At 39.8% G+C, this 7,491-nt stretch overlaps 1 long non-coding RNA gene across 1 annotated transcript; it reads left to right on the top strand.

The window, feature by feature from the left end:
- Positions 1-470: 470 nt before the first annotated feature.
- LOC135406949 (uncharacterized) lies at positions 471-7,047 on the top strand. Its single transcript, XR_010426595.1, has 3 exons — positions 471-856; positions 6,112-6,218; positions 6,995-7,047. It is a non-coding gene; the product is annotated as an uncharacterized LOC135406949 (long non-coding RNA).
- The last annotated feature ends 444 nt before the right edge of the window (positions 7,048-7,491 follow it).

Raw genomic sequence — 7,491 nt, 5'->3', positions numbered from 1 at the left:
TCACATGATTATGCACCTTCTGCAATGTCAACTGACTTTTCTTGCCAGCTTCAACATATTACCATGAAATAGAAATTTATAAATAGCTGTTTAAGAAACTCCTTCCACATCCTCTGATTTCTTCTAGGGTTTTTTTCTCTCATTTCTTTTTGAAAAGACCAGTTCAAAGTCAAATTTCAAAAGATCTCCAGGACCAGATTTGTGCTGAACAGACAGTATTTTAGATTATTTAGATAAGAAAGAGAACTTTATAAAGTCATGTAAATAACAATCAAAAAAGTAGCTGGTATCTAGCACTGTGCTTTTATAACGTTCTCAAGAGATGATATAGAAATTTTAGTGAAGTAGAATGCATTTTAAATTATGTTTAACTTACCACAGAAGCTTACTGCTTTTGAATGCTATTAAAGTAAAAAAAACCAACTCAGTATGATTCCCGAAAGGCATTAGCTACTTCTTCTTCTCAGGTTCCCTCTGAGACGAAAGCGCTGCACAAGCTGGTATAACAGCACAGAGTGGGCATGTTTGGTCAGCTCGTTTGTTGGGGGCTTGCCGGTCACACTTTTTGCATAGGAGCACCTCCAACAGAAGACCTCACGCTGGAGCAAATAAATACGCCTGGAAGGAACTGCAGCCCATGGAGAGCACACACAGAAGCTGGTTTGGACTGAAGGACTGAAGCCCATGGAGGGGATCCATGCTGGAGCAGGGGGATGGTGTGCAGAAGAAGCAGCAACAGAGAGGAGCTGTCATGGACTGATCACAATCCCCATTCCCCACTCTTTTGTACTGCTCAGGAGACAGAGGAGTCTGGAGTGAAGAAGTAAAGCTGACCCTGGGGAAGCAGGGAGGAAAGGTGATGTATTAATTTATCTTTGTTTCTCACTACCCAAATCTATTTTAATTGACAATAAAGTAAATTAATTTTGCTCAGATGGAGTCTCTTTTGCCCATGACAGTAATTTGTAAGTGATCTCCTAGTCTTTACCTTGACCCACGAGCTTTCTCATCCTATTTTTCCCCCCTATCCTGATGAGGAGGGTTATCCTCCTGTTCCTCTTTCCTCTTAAAGAACAGCTGGGTGGGTGACTGGCAGCCAACTATGGTCAACCTTCTCATTCATGCAATACATTGCAATCAATTGCTTAGTCATGGATTTTACAAAAGTTTACATTCCACAGTCCAGGCTTGCAAGATGTCAGTATTTGGTTCTACCTGAACTCTTCAGGAAGAAATGCTCAGTTTTGCTGAGAAAGGGCACACAGTATCTTGAATTAGCTTTTCCACTGCTGCAGAAGCTTACTGTTTTAGAATGTAAGTCCAAGTTTAGAATGTGTAGGGACATGATGATGCCAACTTGTCCTATTAAAATTCTCTTTCAAAGGTTTGCCATATCTTTAAAATTGTAATACTACTAATGATCTGATACGACAGCCTCCAATAAAAGTGCTGAAAGACTTAGGGAAGCAAGAAAATTTTACTTCACCATTTGCAATATTTACTGTTCTTCTGTAAAACATATTTCCAATGAAGAGATAAGTAATATTATTTAATCTAAGTCAATTAGCCAAATGGTCTATATTTCTTAAATTTATTTCCCATCAGGGATACAATCATTATATTTCATCCTGTACTTTTGATTTCTACAGAATTTTAATTTTCTATTACCTTAGGGAGTGAACTGAAGTCTGTGCAGGAGCAATTTTGCTTTTAGCAAGACCTAAAAAATTAACCTTTCACTCAAAAAAGACAGGAAAAATATGAATTGTGCATTCACCATCTTTATGAAAGAAAATTACTGAGCTGTTTCTCCAGTCACAGCCTATAAATGGAGCTATAAAGAGGAAAAGAGTACACTAAAGAACATAATGAGATCCCAAATTTTAATCCAGTTCAGGGATTGTAGCCAAATCTCCCATGTATTTGACTTCTGTAGAACTTATGCTTAAATTAAGAATATTTTTAATTGCTTATGCTAACATTTTCCTTAGTCAAGGCCTAAGGAACAGGGTAAAAAAATGAGAGGGCAGTGTCAGGGGGAGCTGCTGTCTACGTGTTTGCCACAGGAAGGGTGCATTAGCAATCCAGAAGTTATTTGGGACAGTGGAGGGCCAAAATGAATGAAGAAAGAGGGGCAGGCAAAGCTCTGAGAAGAAACTCTTTAAGGGAAAGCAAGGTAGATGACAATACAATCGACGGTGACAAAGAGACATGGCTTCTGTTTGCAGACCAGTCTTGCTGGAAGACCTCTTGAAAACTTGCAAAGACCTATCATTTGCTTGGTGCTTTTAAAATTAATCCAGTGGCAAACTCATACTACACAGTAAACTAGCTGCAGGCAGGCATTTTGCTAGTGGCACAGCCTGTTGCTTTCAGCATGTTAATTTGCCAGTCCTTATCTGTGAAACTCATTCCAGTATTAAAGGAAAAGCAGGAGTAAGAGGTAAAGCTGTGTATTTATTGTTTGATAACTAATTTTAAAATGTCTCTTCACATCAGCAAATGTCTTATATTATTTAGAAATGTCACATATTAATATAATTTCTTAAATAACAAGTGTTTATTAGCAATTAACAAACATGAGACGTCCTTTCTTAAAAATGTAAAAAAACTTGTTTAAATAGGGACTTTACACTGTGTTTTCTGAATCTGGCCAAATGGACATGGTTTGAACAAAAAACGGAAGGAAGAACAAAAAATAAAATAAATTAGTCTTTTATCTCCAGTCACAGAATATTCTGAATTGGAAGGCACCCACAAGGAACATCAAGTCCAACCCTTAGCCCCACACAGGACTATCCCCAAGAGTCACACCATGTGCCTGAGAGGATCATCCAAACCCTTCTTGTAGTCTGTCAGGTTTGGTGCTGTGACCATTTCCCTAGGGAGCCTGTTCCAGCACCCAACCACCCTCTAGGTGAAGAATCTTTTTCAAATATCCAACCTAAACTTCCCCTGACACAACTTCAGGCCATTCCCTCGGGTCCTGTCACTGGTCACCACAGAGAAGAGATCAGTGCCTGCCCCTACTCTTCCTCTCACAAGGAAGTTGTAACTGCAACAGGGTCTTCCCTTAGTCTCCTCTTCTCCAGGCTGAACAGACCAAGTGACCTCAGCCACTCCTCATATGGCTTCCCCTCAAGGCCCTTCACCATCTTCATTGCCCTCCTTTGGACACTCTCTAAGAACTCAATATCTTTCTGATATTGCTGTTCCCAAAACTGCACACAATATTCAAGGTGAGGTTGCACCAGAGCAGAGCAGGACAATCCCCCAATCCCACCCCTTGACCAGCTGGTGATGCTTTGCCTGATGCCCCCCTGGACACGGTTGGCCCTCCTGGCTGCCAGGGCACTGCTGACTCAGATTCAGCTTGCCATCAAACAGGCCCCCCAGGTCCCTTTCTGTGGCACTGCTCTCCTGCCTCTCATTCCCCAGCCTGTACGAACATCTAGGATTGCCTCATCCCAGGTGCAGGATCCGACTACAGCCTTATGAGCCCAGACAAACTTTGTTGCTCAGGATGCCTGGCTGCCTCCTCTCTTTAGCAAATGCTCGTGGGGGGGCTGCTGGAAGAGCAGCTGTGGGAAGAGCAGCCACACAGCTGCAGCTCTCTGCGTGGAAATGAGGGTCAGGAGTGGGAAAGGACCTTTGAACCATTTTAGCCGCCGGGCTGGACATCAGTGGTTTGCTGTGTGCAGGGCAAGTGGCTGGTGGAGTTCCTATTGACCACGAGGAACTCTTTGAGGAGGAGGTGACTGGGCACATCAACCAAAGAGTAGCTATGTACTGAATAGAAGAGAATAGGATGTAATGTTGTGCTGTCACTCATAAACTACATGAATGATAATCTAACCCTTCATGACATCAGTGGGACTTTGGAGGAGAGATATCCTTGAATTAATGCATTTTTACCCATTTTATTCTATAGTGTGATAGGACTGCTGTGGGGTCTTCAAAAGAATTTCAGAATTTGTATCATCCGAGGCATTTTGAATGCAGTAGATGGCTGTTGTGCTGTCAGCTGGAGACTGAACAGAAGCTGCATTTCTCCAAGATGTTTTACTTTTCCTTTTAAACAATATGTAAATGCATAGTCTGTAGGAAGCTGAGATACTTTTCTCCAAAAGCTTAGAATCAATTTAATGCTAACAAGTTACTGTACTGACAAGTATTGGTTGCAATGACCTAAGATACCTTGTGTAAATATTTTCAAAAGCAGTTATATATTCTTGCTATCTTTGAATACTCCTGTCTCATTTGACATGAAAAATACTTTAGAGTCACATATCGCTTTCGAGCTGCAGATCAAGGGGCTTGTGATCCAGCTGGAAGAAGTGGTGCTGTTGTATTTACATTCACTATCATCAGCAGGAATTATGCCAAATGCATAATGTCACACTCTGCAAACACACCTTTTCCCAAGCTGTCACTCAGCTACAACTAGTTTATTCTATACCCTGGTGCATTGTCACTACCAAGAGCACAACATTCATTAAAAAGTCTCCTGTCACTGCATTTTTACTATTGCCCAATAACAGAGTATTTATTTACAAGGATTTCCTGTAAGTGCGTAGGTAGTAAAATGGACTGCTTTCATTTGAAACAATTTTCTCCAGGTTGGAGAACACTGATAGCAAACACTAAAATGATTTCCATTCTGCTTTAACATACAAGCATATGGATGGGGGCACATACCACTATTGAAATGTTGGCCCTTTATGCCTATCTCACTATATTAGAAAGGATGTGTCATCCCACGGGCAAGCTGTGAGTTTTTATCTGTTTGACTGGACAGGTATTCTGGAATAATGATATGCCTATTATGTGTATTAACTATATTGAAGTATAACTCTGTATCCTAACAGTGCTCAAAAGCAGTTTCCTTCCTCTGAGCCCTATAAAAACCAAAACCAAAACCAACAATAAAAATCACAAAAGCTAAGAGCCTCCAAGGTAAACTTACACAGGTTTTAATGAAAGATAAGAACCAGTGAAGATAAGAGGCAGTGAATGGTCTGTAATGCAGTTTACATAAATGTGACAGTTACATAGAAAAACTTTGTATTAAATTGGCAGTTTTTCTGTAAAAATATGTATGTAATACAGAGATACATGCTTTATTATAGAATGAATATATGTAATATAAAAGATTGTTTATGTGAAAAAAATGAGATTCTTCATATTAAAGTGTGTTTGTTTCTATGTTCAATGTGCCAGAGTAACTGGAGGAAATTTATGTTTCGTGTTTTAATAACCTGGAGCACAGCCATTCAGCCTTCCATGGGGAAAGTTATGGAAGATATAGGCAGGCCACCTGATATAAAATAAGGCAGCAGAGGATTACAAAGCATTGTTTTCCTGTTAGAGGTGCTGTCAAGAGTTTGTTACAGACAACACTAAAGTTCTGAATGGAGATTCAGGTATCAGTGATAGACCATTGCTGCCTGAGTTCACTTCTTCAAGGCAAAGTAAGTCTTCCTTGCTGTTTGTCTGTCTTTCCTTCTCTCTGTCTCTCTCTCTTTTAAAATAATTATGTATGTACCAACAGAGGTAATACTTTCTATAAGGAAAGCTGAGATTATAGCTGATAAGTAAGACAACTAGTTGTCCGCATTGTTCCCAGTATGAAACAATATCCAGTCCTGTTTCTTCCTTCCTGCATCATAGAATGGGGTTCATATTATGTGGCTTACACTACCAAAAAATTAATTGTTCACATCTTGGCCTTCATCCAGACTCTTTTCATGATCAGTGGAGAGAGAGAGTCACATTGAGGGCAGGCCAGCTGTCCTATACTACTATTCTAGGATGAGACGAAGCACTGGTTGAAGGTGCTAGTCTGTCTTCAGTGTCTGTATAGAGAGAATGTTTATGTCTCAGTATCCAAGCTAGATTTAGAATTGTTAAGGATAAGTGATACAAAACTTAGTCATACTACTACCAGATCACACAACTGAATAATACCTCATAAAGGTGTTTATGGGAGCTATTTTTATTACAACATTTTAAGCAAAACCATCTGATGTGAATTAAATAATCCAACTATTAGAACAATGCAGATACCTTTCATTTTAGTGCATAAGGTCAGTATACTTCTCTTTCTTTTAGGATTGAAGATGTTAAAGGTGAAGTATTTAGTCACATTTTCAACTGGAAATGTCAGAAGAGTAGAAAGTTAAGATTTGGAGGAAGATATACTCTGTATTACATTCCTGGTATGTATTTCTCAAGACATCCAACTGCAAGGTGTAGCAATGCAGTGATGCATGCTGTGGGAGATTTTGAGTGCATCTGTTCTTTTATGCCTTTATGAAACATAAGAATTATATCAGTCATGCCACTTTGTGGTTCTTTACAGCATTTTCAGCCCATTATGTCTAAGAAAGCCTAGTATTGGTATAAAGAAGGTAAGTAGGCAGGCTACTAAGTGAACCTCTGAGCTAAGCAGGGCTCTCAGCCTGCCTTGTCCCTCTAACCCGCTCTTCTTGGAAGGTCTAGAGGACACAATTCCTATGCATGGGGGCCCCAGAGATCTCACCTGAGTACTTTACAAAAACTGTCGTCTTCTTCAGACAGTTGGTTCCTGCTTTGACTTACTTTCTGGAGGAACAAAAGGCTTTAACTGACTACAGAGACAGCCTGGTGGTCCTGAAATAAACTTATCTATTGTGAGTGCTCTCCTTTACATGTTCTTTTGTGGTGCAAGGAACATGCTTACCCAGAGGAGGCTGTGGGTAGAATCTTGTTCTGAGTCAGTGCAGATGTGTGCCACAAGAAAAGACAAACTGAAATAATTAAGGTTTAAAATCAGCATCTTATGGCCACTGCTGTGGAGTAATTCCATTTCTGGCACTGTTGAATGCTTTAATCTGTGTTAGTGTTTTGTCTTCAGAATAATGTATACAGTATGAACTGGGAAGCATAAATATCAAAAATATGAGTGTGACATAGGCCAATTTCAAATTACTAAACATCTATTTTTATATTGTAGTGTCAAAAGCACAAGCAGTTGGATTGAAACCCAAAGGAATGCAGGGAAAAGGTACGCATTTTTGTCTCACTCAAACTGGGAATGTATTTGTTGATATAAGCATTTCTGTTTTAAGCATTTTCTTCTCCTGGTCGATGATGCAACCTGTTCAGAGGTAACCAATGAAAAGCAGAAGTATGTAAGGGCTAGAATGGCCTTCGCACTATTCATCCCAAGCTATTTGAACATCTACAGAGTAACTCAAAGGAGGGCATTCACAGAGACTGTCATTTGGCCCTTTAGATTCCGAGTACATTATCTCATGAGTCCCTCACTCCATGAAAGAATAGTCTAGGAAAAGAGAAAGGATCAGAGGAAGGGCTCACTGAAGTCTTGCTGGAGATCAGGATCAATAAATCTTTAGTACAAACCTCAAGTAGCTTGTAGAAACTTCAAAACCCAAAGGAGCATTGCTTTATTTATGTTCACTAACAGCCTTTTGCTGGTATGATTCAGTC

This window comes from Pseudopipra pipra, chromosome 2 (genome assembly GCF_036250125.1).
Source record: "Pseudopipra pipra isolate bDixPip1 chromosome 2, bDixPip1.hap1, whole genome shotgun sequence".
NCBI lineage: Eukaryota > Metazoa > Chordata > Aves > Passeriformes > Pipridae > Pseudopipra > Pseudopipra pipra.
The sequence above is the reverse complement of the archived record's forward strand: the minus strand, read 5'-3'. Positions and strand labels throughout refer to the sequence as shown.